Below are 15,496 nucleotides of genomic sequence, written 5' to 3' on the forward strand. Positions count from 1 at the left end.
ATCTGATCAGAATCCAGACTTTGGTTTTGTCCAAACCTAAATGGCTACAAAGCACACATTACTAAGCCTTTGAAATGTATCAGTACAAAATTATGTAAGATCTCTTCCTTTCCTTATTTGTCCTATATAACAAATCCCTCTCATATGGGTATGACAGGGGACATCTGTGACATATTCTTCTCATACAACCCTGTATATATTCTCAGCTCAAAGTCCAGTCTTCTCCTTGCTTTTTTGTTTTGTTTTTTTAATTTAGCTAGCCCACTTGGAAGACAGCCAGGTCAGGGCCTTCCTCTCTTTTGCTCCAATGGAAGTGGAGTTCTCTGTTTCTTCCACTGCAAATGCAGGTACAAGCATTTCAGATTTCCATTCTTTCCCTAAAAGAGTAGGTCACAGCAATGGTCAGTATGGCTGTTACTAGGGTCTTCGGTCCTATGCCTGAAATCTGAGATACACATCCTTTCCTATTTTCTTCAGTTCTTTTATGAGTTGTGTGCTCTTTGTGAAACCTTTTCTTTCTGAGTTTCTTTTTTCTTTAAGGAGCCTCTTCTCTCATATTCCTTACTTGGGTTCTCTCAGTCATTATATCATTTTTGACCTTCGTGTATATTGAATGTGTTTTCTCCATGAGTTTCTAACTTTTCCCTCTATTGTTCCCACGTTGTATACCATGTTGAACTTTAAAATGTTTGTAGAATACTTCTTTGTTGTATATTTGTAGATACCCTGGCTCATCCAGGGCCCCTCAACATGTGCTTCTGCCTCTTACTACTCATAATTTTGTGTGGGCATCCAATTGCTATTTTGAATAGTAGAAATGTTATGGGTTATCTACGTGGCATGTCCCCTTTTGTTTTGGATAATACCGGTCCAGTGTGCTTTCTAAATCATGCTGCCACCATAACTCTCTGAAATAACAAAAAATCTTTCCCAGTTGCCATATCCTGCGTAAGGAATTTGACTTCAACAACAGCCTTCAATGCTTTTCCAAACCTCATCTGAATTTGCTGTTTAGAAATGGGATAACTTTTTTTCTCTGCTGGTAGAAAAATAATCTCCAAGGTTTTTTGGCAGGGGTTGACTTTCATACAAAGTTAACTGAAAAAGAAGAAATTTGAGTCTTGTTTTGGCTTATCTATTCCAAGATCTAAAGGAAGACAATTTAATCTTTTCAGAAACGAATTCCAATATTAGCCGTACAAATTGGCTAGAGAAACTATTGTATTTCTAGAAGCAGAGTATTTTTGTAAAAAAAAAAAAAAAAACACACACACACACACACACACATATATATATATATATATATATATATATATATATATATATATATATATATATATATATATATATATATATATATATATATATATATATATATATATATATATATATATATATATATATATATATATATATACATTAACAAAGGAAATTCACATTCATTGTTAGGACTACTTCAAGGCTCAAATTTGTGCCTCATTGCAGGTCAAAAGAATAAAACAGTACTTTCAAGAACTTGACAGTGGTACGGGATAACAGTTGAACAGTCTTTCCAGCTTTGTGAAAGTGTCTTGTAGAAACAGTCATTTCCAGACTGCCTGCATTTATAGTAACAATGGACATATTTCTTTATATCAAAATACTTCTCCATTCATTCTAGTATTAAAGAACCAACAGGCATTCATCCTTATTTCAGAATGTTCTTCCTGGCATCTGCAATTCTCCACAAAGATACCTTCATTTAGACTCTTGCTACCCACTTATTTGGAATCAGGAAGCTAACCCTGCACACTACTTACATTTCTAATGTGCAGCTCAAGGAAGTCTGCTTCCAATTAGTTACCTATGAGACCTACCTCCTTATTAACATGTTTTTATGCAGAGATGCTCTGTGTATCATCTTCCTTTCATTTAATTGTCCATGAGCAACACAAGTCAATTTGTTGTATATGAAATGGCTAATATCCCTGTTTATTGTCCAAGTGCAGCCACCGTGTTTGTCTGTCTGTCTATCTGTCTACCTCTCAATATAAATATGGGACTATTCAAGTAATTCAACAATCCAAAAACTGGTACTCAGTATACCGACAAAAAAAAATGCCAACAAACCAATATTTATGCTCCAGGGAAGAAACATGGAATATGTTAACAGAATAAGGAGTTTTAATGGGTAGGGCAAAGTCCCCTGAACTCTCCACATGAGGGGCTGCACCCTCTACCCCTTGCTACTTAAATGTATCAACACCAAGACTGCACAATAATAGGAACAGGGTATAAACTCTGACTCTGGTACACACATATATATGTGTATATATATATATATATATATATATATATATATATATATATATATATATATATATATATATGGGTCTACTTCAGAAGATTGACAGACCATTTGATCGACATTCATTTAGTCGACAACCAGTATTCAAGGCACTTAACAGGGCTTTGCCCCCCTCCCCAATGTTGTGCGACCCTGGAGTTGATATATAGTTTATATATATATATATATATATATATATATATATATATATATATATATATATATATATATATATATATATATATATATATATATATATATATACACACATAAAAACAAATATGCTTGTGTGTGTGTGTGTGTGTGTGTGTGTGTAGATATTGATATAGACATAGATATAGATATATACACAGATGCAGATCATCCTCCAGTTAAAATAATGGGTACACATTCATTTTTTCAGTGGATAAGCATATAATTGATAGATGATGTTGCTTGAATAAAGGCTAAAATTACATGGATAATTGAAAAAATTCAGAAATAAACATTTGGCACATACCTTATAAATACTTTAAATGTTTATTAACATATCCACATGTAAAAGATTTCACAAATACATTACCACTGCTTATAAATACACTTTTATCTGTGACTTGAAATGAATTGCCTTTTAAAATATGCTAAGCTCATTTCAAAATCTGGAAAAGAATAAAATAAAGACATGTCTCATAGTGTATGATTGTCACTCAATAGCAGATTTGAGTCTCCTGGTTTTCAACAATGGTTTAAAGCTTATTTCTCCATAACTCCAGGTAAAGGCTGTTCTACCAGAAATATCTATAGTAACATGTATCAAGTGAAACAGACCTAGACTTCCTATGAAGTCATTATAAAAAAATAAACTAAGAAAATAAAAAAATAATCTCTACAAAAATACATTCAAAATACTTCAATATCATCCCAAGAGACACTTCAACAGTTTCTCTAAAACAAAGAAAATGAATTTCCAAAAGGGAACATTTGCCTACTGTATGCTTCTTAGCAAGCCACTTATCCAGACAGTGCGCCACGGTCATCTTTGAAAAGGGGCACTTATGTACAGTGAGCTTACCTGGTCAACAAATCAATAAAAATAGTGTTGAATCAAACAATGCATTGCATTACATTCTACTCTTGAAAATATACAAATGGTGAAATATCACCTCTTGTAAGTTTATTCCTGTCTTCCTAACATAAAAGTCATGTATGTAGACAGCAATGGGAACTTTAATTGTAATACTGAGTGTGTGATTTATGTGGCCTGTTGCACAACATGTTCCTAAATATGCTGCATGGTCTTCACTGCGTGGGTGCATAAGGTAGCTCTGCATTTCCAAAACTATCAGGGGTCTCTAGTACAAAACCAAATGATACTTTATAATATAACTTACTATTTATTTCTTTTATAGCTCTTTTGGTAACTTTTTTACTATGTAGGTCCTGTTGTGATTTATGTTTCATGCGATTTTCCATGACTTTTCTGGTCTTCATATACATTTCTATTAGCATCGTATGCACTTTCTCTGGGATTCAGAAAGTTTATCACCACTGATAAATAGGGCTTACCACTGGTGGTGGCTAATTCTGATTCAGAAACAGCCCTAACACAGTGCTCCTACATGGTCCAAAGAAAAAACATGGTGGGCTGCTACTTTGGCTTACCACAAAAGTTAATGATGCATTCTGGTGGAGATGTATATGCTAAAGAGTCATATGCTCTTCCCTGGAAATTCTTGCAGTAAGGAATTTATACAGCCTGTCATTCATAGAGCCACCCAGTTGTACAAATCAGCATTGCCAGCTGTGCTAATTAGGACAGCCAAAAGTTCACATTCACCCATTACTTTCAGTGAGATAGATCACATTACAGGAAAGTGCCTAAACATGTTCACCTATTACTTTCAACAGGAGAGATCACATTACAGGTAAGTGCCTAAGTATGTTCAACCTTTACTTTCAGTGGGATAGATTACATTACAGGTAAGTGTCTAAGATTTTAGCAGAGATGTAAAGTTGGATTGTATGTATGTATTTGTAGCTGCATGTGTTCAGTAATGCAGAGGTATGAGTGGTCTTAAGTGAGTGTTTGTGCCTCCTTGGGTAGTCACAGTATGGTGGTCATTAGGGGATAGAATGGTGGGTCTGTGTATGCATGTGTGACTGAGAGGGTGCATAGGTCGGTGTGTCCTTGAGTGCGATCGGGTGGGGGACTGCACTACAGTAAGAGTGAGTGTGTGTGTGTGTGTGTGTGTGTGTGTGTGTGTGTGTGTGTGTGTGTGTGTGTGTGTGTGTGTGTGTGTGCGTGTGTGTGTGTAGTCTGCTTAGATTAATAAACACAGACTGTCATACTTAGGATAGGGACACCAGGGATAGGTAAATATTAAGCCAAGAAACTTTAAGCATCAATGGAAACATTTTTCTTTCAGTATAGTGCATCTGTGAACATTTAAAAGTATGAAACAAACATTAATATGTGGCATTACTGACAGGTAAAGTCATGATGTTTTATAATAGCAGGGCAGTTTGAGTTATGGGGGTGTGTTCTTGTATGTGTGTGTATGGGAGAGGGTGATTGATAAGATGTGATTGTGCCAACATAAATCATCAGCCTCCAGCAGTGATTACCACAGCAAAGTGCTTTTCAGCACTTGCAGTAATCACCAACCAATTGAGAGACATAAAATTAGGTGATAGTGAGGTCTTTTGTAATTGTGGCTAATGTGTCTCTGAATCACTGGTTTTCACAATTGTGTTAAATGGCCTTTTTTTGCAGTAGCCTTATCTCTTATGGTTGGGCTCTTTATAAATCCTGCCATAAATGTGTATCACAAATTGTTTAATTTGTCAGGATCAGTTGTTACTTTGGCTAAGACACATTGGGGATGTGAATAACTTTATGGGGTCTTATGAAGGATGTAATTAGTTTTATTTAATTTGTTGTGGAAAGCATTTGCTAGAACCAGTCCAGTTTGTCATACAAATGGAATTAATATTTTGTTTCACCTTCAATGGAGTTGTGATTTTGATTTTCTGTTGTGCCACCTAGAAGGCCTTTAATCTTGGGAAAGCAAAAATAATGTTATATGAGGTTAACAGACCATCCCTATTTTATCAAGAGAAGAATGTGATGCAATGCATTATTGTATTGTTTAACACTCCACTTCCTGTATGAAATTCGTCTTATTTTAATAGACAAAGTACTGAAGGATTTCATTAAGTGATATTGATATAATAGAATTAGTTTGGCACCTGTCCTACTGGCACAGCCCCTCCAGGACTTACTGGAGTAACAAACATCAATCCACTGTTGAAGGCTAGAGGAATAAAACTTGTTCAGTGGTAATCTCACTAATTAAAGTCCATATTTATTTTACCATATTCCATTCCTTTTTTAAGTAGTTTTGCATAATTTTAAAAAGCAACTACTGTCTCATATGCTATTCGATTAATATGCAGTATACAAAGGGCTGGATCAGGACACATTTCTACTTACATCTACTAGATTCCATGACAGAAAATATATAGGCAACTTCCGTATGTCATTTTCTCCTTAACTAACCAAACCACCCCTGTTCCGGACAATGGTTCCTTCTGTTTAAAGACATCATCCTCTCACATTTAGGACTGATTCCCTCTTTTTGTATACCACATAAATAAATGATTAGTGCTATTTAATGAAGCCCTTTCTACCTGGTACATTGAGGTTTCTATCAAACTTAAAGAAACAATAACAATTTCAATTACATTTTTAGATAAAGAAAATTGCAGTCATTTTCCATGGGAAATGGTGATAATTACATTTTGTACAAAAAGTTTTGGATGGTACCATCACACAATGCTACAATAATATCCTAGCTGGAAACCACCAGTTTCATGATCAATACATGGCCTAACATATATCCTAGGTAGTCAAAGTGTAGGTATTTTGAATGTATGGGGAGGGTGGGAATGTGGTTGAATGATGTATTATGCAAATGGGTTTCTTAATGCTAAATCTATTGTATACAGCAAAAGTTTCAGCATTAGAAATTAGGGATGTGTGTGCAATTGTATGCAAGTTAGGGTTACGGTATGGAAAAGGGTGTATTTGTGGATAAGTATTAGTATTAGGTAAGGACACTGATTTAATGCTGTGGTGATGTGTGTGGCATGTGTCTAAGCTTGTTTTGTGTCTCAGAAATATTCTTGAAAGTGCTTTTCTAAGGTAAGGTACAGGATTACCACAAGGGGCAGGGTTAGAGTTAGCAGGTATTAAAAGGTTGATGCAGGGTGACTTAGTCCCCCTACACAACCTTACTAAAACCTGTTAACCCTACCCTTAACGCTAACCTGTGCCTTATGTTTGAAGAACCCATTAAATAACAATATCAGGTTTCAGACAAATTTGTTCTATTAGTGATTGTGCTTTTTATTGTAAGATTTAAGAGGAAATTGTTTTCCTTTTGCAATCTTTCTATTTTACGGTTTATTGTGTTTTCAGGAAATGTGACTTTTTTCCCAGTATTTTTATTAAAGCTAAAATAGGAGAATAAACATTGTCTTGTACATTGATCATACTGAACAGACGTTTAACAACAATGAAATTAAATCAACTATTTACATTATTCACAGAGGCCTGAAAAATGTTTGAATATTACAAATATTTTAATAAAAAAACTTTCAGCAAAGCAAATAATGATTAAACAGGATTAAATATCAGTATGGAAAGCCTCAATTATGTTTGAAACCTTTGTCCATGGGTTGTTAGTAAAACTCCTCAGATATATTCTGTTATTTACTTCTGACTTCCTTGTTTATGGTTTCTTCTAGTAAGGAGAGAAATTCACCAAAACTTGGACAGGTGGAAGAGGTCCATTTCCTTGCAATACATTTCCTGGCTACTGTTAATATTGTCCATAATAAGTATGAATTTGATTTACTCAAAGAAAAGGTTTCATCAACATTAAGAAAAATTTAAGTATTAGTTAATGTGAAGTTATCTGAAAATAAAGCAAACAAAAATCATCAGTATGTCTCCAAAAATTCCTTAGAGTAATCATTGAAAATATGGAACCAATCTGCATTGCATGATGTTAGACATCATCCAGCAAATGATGTTATTTGATTTTTTTGAATTTAACAATTTTGTCAGGAGTTAAAAACGTTCTGTGTAACAATGTCCAAGTAAATACACTCCAGTATCCCCCCCCCCCAAAAGTAAGTTTTACTGAAGATAGAATTTTTAGTTTTCCTGTCTGGGAGAGACTATGTGGTAGGCTTTAGTCATTGTTTTCTATTGCTTAGTTGTTAAAAGCGACTTGTAATTTAACAAAATGCTGTATAATTTGGGTGCTAAATTATCAGACTATTGGTCATTAAATAATATTTCAGATATGATTGTGATTAAGGAAAGTTGATCTAAATATGAAGAGTTCTGAATAATTCTGCATAAGTCTTGAAAATAAGCAATTACACTTTGTAGTAATAATCAGTCTTGTGGTGATAAGTTATACCCCGGGATTCATGAAGCTCGGCGCAAGGCCGGTGTAAGGCTTGCGCCGGCAGTGCAGTGTATAATCGGCGTAGCAGCGCCATATGCATAGTAATGAGTGCGCGCCGCAACCACAGACACGTGCAGAGGGCACGTGAGCGAGCCCAAGTAGGATGCGCCCGTAGGCGTGGCCAAGCCGGCAGGCGATGAGCAACCTAAAGTGCTGACTGTCACAGGCCGCCTGCAATAGTAACCGCACCAGCCAGGGTCCGTGGATAATGAAACGTATGCAGAGTATGCAACATAGTACCCGTTCACACAAAACGGAGAACCAAACATTAACCCACGAAGTCCAAATTGTACCCGTCCAAGGAATAAAGGATACGCGTAATACCGTGTCCGTCACGCAATGCACTGTCAGTGGGCATACCCAGTGAAGGTGTACCGCAGCATGTCAGCGCGCCGCACCTACACACAAGTAGCCACATGGGCATGGTCACCAGCAGTAGTGAGAGTACACAGCCGAGTAGCCGTGTCGATATAACAACTAGAAGGAAACCAGATACCCTAAACACAGACAAACATGTGCATAGCAACATGTACTACACCCAGCAATGTACCCGTCGCATACACATAGGACGGCATATGCCTAAGCGTAATATCCAGAAGCAGAACCCATGCATGCAAATGTAATACACAACAGCCCCATCATAGCACGTAACCCGCACCCATGTACGACCGTGCACCCAACCCAGCTAGCAGCCTTGCGCAGCTGCACACCTACACACAATGGGTATACCTGAAATGTAGTAAGAAGTATTGTTCTAGGCAGTGCCACGCAAATATGTACCCCACATGTTAACATCCCACCTCAGGTACAGATATCCTAATGGCTGCATGCGAATGTGTCTGCAGAATGTGTACATCCCGCATGTGGTATGGACCTGTCGAAACCCCACAGGCGTGCACATGCCACGGTGCCCATAACTGTACACATCTGGACAAGGCAGTATGTTCAGCCACCGTACTGATGATTAGCTATGCAGACATGTCAAACACAACACATATGGCGGAACATCTGCCCACCAAGCAGGACACCCCAACAGGTTGCCACATGCACAGAAGGTGAAGGTGGGACATCACACGTTGAGAATAGCATTGCCGGATGGCCAAACACCCACGGCCAACGCAAAGGATGTAATAACATGTATATGCCTGGATGAATGGGTATGTCATAGCATGGGAATAGGCCAAGCTATCCAACATAATAGCCATGTGTACCAGATACAAACTGCCAGTAACACGCAGTAGTAATGCAGGAAGGCATACATTACTGTGGGAATAGCACAGGACATATGGCATGTGTCAAGTGTTGACGCATGACACAAATGTCCAGGATGGGGCTCCCTGCGAAGAGGAACATGTGCCAACCCCACCCCCCACAGATGTACCGGCAGTGGAAACACATCCCAAACACACACCAACACTACCGTCCATCCCACGATAACAATGGAGGCTGGTCAAAGACCACCATGACGCGTGCACAAACAGGGACACGTGTAACCGTTGCCCTAACAACCCCCCACAGGCCAACGAATAATAGTATGGACATATGCATGTAATGCTGTGAAGGATGTGTGGTAGTCCTCAGTATCACAGAGGTAGGTACACAGATACACTGTAATCAACCGTGATGTATGTGCACTGTACACAGCATACCTGCAGGTAATACATAGTTCAATCATGTGCCACAGAAATATACACATACGAATGAGGATAGGGGATAGACAAGTGTGAATGGGACAAACTATGAACATAGGTTCATAGGTACATAGTAGGCTATCTGCCCAAGGGCAGCTATAACCCTAGCCCATAGTTATGTTGCCTTTGCCAACCCTCCAGTCCGAAGATAACAATGCCTATTATATTGCTGTACCTCTGTCAAGCAGTGACAATGACGTAATCCCTGGGGTATATCTGCAATCTCCCATCCATTGGTCAAGATCCCCCTCGAACAAGGCCAGCGAGGTGCTCTGCCTCACATGTACTGGGATGTTGTTCCACAGCATAGTGAGTGTCTGGGTGATGAATCTGTCCCTCCAACACATTCTATTAATGACCGTGTCAAGGTTCACGTCACCTGCCCCTGTGGTTCTGAGGGATGTAGATCCATTAGGTGAAGCATAGTCATCAAATATGGGTCGACATGGCCTTGTATGTTAGGCACAGGTCACCACTGAGCAAGTGGTATGTGACTGAATGGAGCAGGAGTCCTTTCAGTTGGGCCGCATAACACAAATTCCTGACACCCTGCATCTGTTTGACGATGAACCTATGGGGCCTTCCCAGCTGCTGCAGGTGTCGGGTCAGATACCTTCCGAATGGGGCAATGTAGGTCTAATGAGTGATGAGTACAAGGAGACGATGACCTCCCCTGATCTAGATGTGAATCCCTGCACGATCAGGTGGGCAATGTAGAAGGTCTACCTAACTACGTTAGCAACGTGTGTGTCGAACGAATGGTGACTGACAACCTGGGTCCCCAGATCCCTGGTAACTCCCTCTGTGCTCAGTGGATTGCCACCTATATGGCAGCTAGGGGTAACCTTGTTCTTCCCGAAGGGTATGACTATGCATTTCCCGGCATTTAGCTGTAGGCCATGTCCCTGGCACCAGATATCCATATCTGTGAGGCCCTTCTGAAGGATATCTGTGTCAGATGTCCATCCCACTATGGCACCCAGTTCGCAGTCATCTGCAAACATTGTCAGCCATAACCCCCCTGTGTTTGCTTGTACTTTGGAAATGTAGATGCAGAAAAAGAGTGGACCTAGGACTGATCCCAGTGGGACACCGCCTGTGACCGGCTGTGAGTCTGACATGGTGCCAGCAACTATGACCGTGTGGGTTGTGTCACCTAGCCAGTTTGCAACCCATCCTGCGATGTACAGGTTCACATCCAAGCCGATGGGTTTATCAATGATACCCGGGGGGGGTATTGTGTTGAAGGCCTTTGCCAGGTCGAGGTAGGCTGTATGGACTGCCTGACCCTCATCAATGGCCTCGGTGACTGTTCCTAAAACGTCAACCAAGTTTTAAATGCATGATCTGCCTTTGACCAAGCCAAACTGGGTTGGATGCAAAGTATGCAAGTCCCCTGTGTCATCATCTATGAGTTCCATTATGATCTTTCCCCATGGCTTTGCAGATAAGGCTTCCCAAGCTAATGGGATGGTAATTACCAGGGTCAGTGGAGGCACTGCCCCTGTGAAGTGGGACTACAGTCGCCGTGCGCCACAACTTGGGTACGTTACCTGAGGTGAGGCTAAGATTAAACAGCTGTCCTAACTGTGGGTCTAATTCCTCAATGAGTTCGTGGAGTACACAGCCGGGACACCATCTGGTCCCATGGATGCTGTGTTCACTGCCTTGGAGAGAGCATGTCCCACCTGTGCATTACAGAAGTTTTGGGGGCCACAATCCTCTAGTACAGACATCTCTCCATGTGGGGGGGAGGGGGGGGATGTTTGCACCGAACCTGTCAGCCAGTATGTTGGCAATGTGTGTATGTTCAGTAAACTTCACATCATTGTGAACCCAGTCCAAGCATATCTGGGAGTGTCCTCCCAGGTGTCCAACATAGCTAAAGAAGGCCGTATGATTGTCTGTCGAGTCCTTGGTGATATATCTGTCGGACTTGCCCTGGATGATGTCATGAGAGCTTGTAGTTCTTCACATATAATGAGCAAGGGTGTCATACCTTACAAGGATTCTGCTCTGTCTTGTAGTAGCTACCTCCTTTCATTGTAGAGCTTGTGTATGGCTGGGGTACACCAGACTGGATGCTTGGCATTGGTACAAAGACTCACAGTTGTGTAAGGGATTGCCTGATCCATGCAGTCCTGTAGGTGCTGGTAGAAGGCATATGTAAGTGATTCAGTGGCTTGAGTAATGTTTACCACTGGCTCAGGGGCCTTAAAGGAGACCACACTAGTGTTTAGAAGTGTGAAGTCGGCTTTTGAGAAAGCCATATGTATGGTAACCGGCACCACCCACAGCATTGTATGCCAATAGCAGAAGCTATTGTCCAAATAACATATTATTATCTTTATTATTAAATTATTTATTATTATTTATTTAGTTATTGTTTTAGCTAATTACACTTGAAAATGCCCGATAAGACGGGCCAAAGTGCTCGTGATCTACTTGTTTTGGTGGTGTTATTTTGACAATAAAGTGGCGATTCTTTCCTATTGGTACTTCTGAGGATTATTTAAAGCAGTTGCTAACCTGCATCTTTGGATGTACACCATTTGGTTTCAGTTTTGAAAAACCTGGTTTTCGTAGCACTACATAATATGGGTAGTCAAACAGACATCCGTGATTGGGGAACATACAGCAGCAGTCAAAACCACTGGCCAGATGGACACAGTCCAACAAGTTCTACACTTTACATATGCACATTGGTGTCCATTGTAGGACCCAAAAATTGATCCGTACGCAATATCATCCAGCTGCTACCGTTCCACCCAGAAGAAGCGACAGCCGTGACTACGACACAGCTAGACATATGCACCACCAGCATGTTTAAGGTTGATGACAAGTGTCCATGAAATGCAGGACATATGAACAGAAATCCCCAGATTGTAGAGTCCATAGAAGTGCGTCCACATCCCAGTCCCGCTCACATGAAGGATGTGTAATGGGTACCATCGAGGGTTGCAGCCATGGGACCCTGGGTATGCAGAAATGGGGCTCGGTGTTGTTTGGCAGATAATCTGTTGTCCCGCCCTGTGGGAGGGATGTGGGTATAGCACATGCCTTACTCCCCACTAATAATGCAAAGCATCCACCGGATAATGCTAAATGCAGGTGTGAAATGTGTACAGCCCTATACCAGTGTCCAGTAGGCAATTCCCATGGATGGACAAGCGTACGACCAAGATGGCACCCATAACTGCAAACCTGGTGGAATTACACAGCTGCAGTAAGGCATAACACAGGGAATACAGATAGGGACTACAGTAGACACTCCCCATACAAAGTCAGACTGCCGTGCGAATACCGGTGTACACAGCACTCAATCTGCCAGCAACAAAATGGGGATCACTCGCTTCCATACTGCGGAACAAATGGGCGACCTGTGGAACACATACTAATGGCACACCAACAACGTCAACTAGGAAGGTCATAGGATGGTTAAACTATGGCGTTCCCACTTATAAAGAACATCCTTCAATGAATTAGTAGTATCTACATGTTTTGGTGGTGTTATTTTGACAATACAGTGGTGGATATTTCCTATTGTGACTTCTGAGGATTATTTAAAGCAGTTGCTAACCTGCATCATTGGATTTACACCATTTGGGTTCATTTTAGAAACACCTGGTTTTCGTAGCACTACATAATATGGGTAGTCAAACAGACATCCGCGATTGGGGAACATACAGCAGCAGTCAAAACCACTGGCCAGATGGACACAGTCCAACAAGTTCTACACTTTACATATGCACATTGGTGTCCATTGTAGGACCCAAAAATTGATCCGTACGGAATATCATCCAGCTGCTATCGTTCGACCAGAAGAAGCGACAGCCGTGAGTACGGCACAGCTAGACATATGCACCACCAGCGTGTTTAAGGTTGATGACAAGTGTCCATGAAATGCAGGACATATGAACAGAAATCCCCAGATTGTTGAGTCCATAGAAGTGCGTCCACATCCCAGTCCCGCACACATGAAGGATGTGTAATGGGTACCGTCGAGTGTTTCAGTCATGGGATCCTGGGTATGCAGAAATGGGGCTCGGTGTTGTTTGGCAGATAATCCGTTGTCCCGCCCCGTGGGAGGGATGTGGGTGTAGCACATGCCTTACTCCCCACTAATAATGCAAAGCATCCACCGGATAATGCTAAATGCAGGTGTGAAATGTGTACAGCCCTATACCAGTGTCCAGTAGGCAATTCCCATGGATGGACAAGCATACGACGAAGATGGCACCCATAACTGCAAACCCAGTGGAATTACACAGCTGCAGTAAGGCATAACACAGGAAATACAGATAGGGACTACAGTAGACACTCACCATACAAAGTCAGACCGCCGTGCGAACACCGGCGTACACAGCACTCAATCTGCCAGCAACAAAATGGGGATTACTCGCTTCCATACTGCGGAACAAATGGGCGACCTGTGGAACACATACTAATGGCACACCAACAACGTCAACTAGGAAGGTCATAGGATGGTTAAACTGTGGTGTTCCCACTTATAAAGAACATGCTTCAATGAATTAATAGGATCTACATGTTTTGGTGGTGTTATATTGACAATACAGTGGCGGATATTTCCTATTGGGACTTCTGAGGATTATTTAAAGCAGTTGCTAACCTGCATCTTTCGATGTACACCATTTGGTTTCAGTTCTGAAAAACCTGGTTTTCGTAGCACTACATAATATGGGTAGTCAAACAGACATCCGTGATTGGGGAACATACAGCAGCAGTCAAAACCACTGGCCAGATGGACACAGTCCAACAACTTCTACACTTTACATATACACATTGGTGTCCATTGTAGGACCCAAAAATTGATCCGTACGGAATATCATCCAGCTGCGATCGTTCTAACAGAAGAAGCGACAGCCATGACTATGGCACAGCTAGATATATGCACCTCCAGCGTGTTTAAGGTTGATGACAAGTGTCCATGAAATGCAGGACATATGAACAGAAAGCCCCAGATTGTCGAGTCCATAGAGGTGCGTCCACATCCCAGTCCCGCACACCTGAAGGATGTGTAATGGGTACCGTCGAGGGTTGCAGCCATGGGATCCTGGGTATGCAGAAATGGGGCTCGGTGTTGTTTGGCAGATAATCCGTTGTCCCGCCCCGTGGGAGGGATGTGGGTATAGCACATGCCTTACTCCCCACTAATAATGCAAAGCATCCACCGGATAATGCTAAATGCAGGTGTGAAATGTGTACAGCCCTATACCAGTGTCCAGTAGGCAATTCCCATGGATGGACAAGCGGTACGACCAAGATGGCACCCATAACTGCAAACCTGGTGGAATTACACAGCTGCAGTAAGGCATAACCCAGGAAATACAGATAGGGACTACAGTAGACACTCCCCATACCAAGTCAGACCGCCGTGCAAATACCGGCGTACACAGCACTCAATCTGCCAGCACCAAAATGGGGATCACTCGCTGCCATACTGCGGAACAAATGGGCGACCTGTGGAACACATACTAATGGCACACCAACAACGTCAACTAGGAAGGTCATAAGATGGTTAAACTATGGCGTTCCCACATATAAAGAACATCTTTCAATGAATTAATAGGATCTACATGTTTTGGTGGTGTTATTTTGACAATACAGCGGCGGATATTTCCTACTGGGACTTCTGAGGATTATTTAAAGCAGTCGCTAACCTGCATCTTTGGATGTACACCATTTGTTTTCAGTTTTGAAAAACCTGGTTTTCGTAGCACTACATAATATGGGTAGTCAAACAGACATCCGCAATTGGGGAACATACAGCAGCAGTCAAAACCACTGGCCAGATGGACACAGTCCAACAAGTTCTACACTTTATGCATTTGCCATGGGCCCCAAATTTCCTATTCTAGGTTTTTTAAAAGGGAACCGCTCTTTGGAAAAACCCCATTTGCATTTTTAAAAATTTTTCGTCCAAAATAATAAAAAATCCC

This window comes from Protopterus annectens, chromosome 10.part0 (assembly GCF_019279795.1).
Source record: "Protopterus annectens isolate FY-2018-M chromosome 10.part0, PAN1.0, whole genome shotgun sequence".
NCBI lineage: Eukaryota > Metazoa > Chordata > Ceratodontiformes > Protopteridae > Protopterus > Protopterus annectens.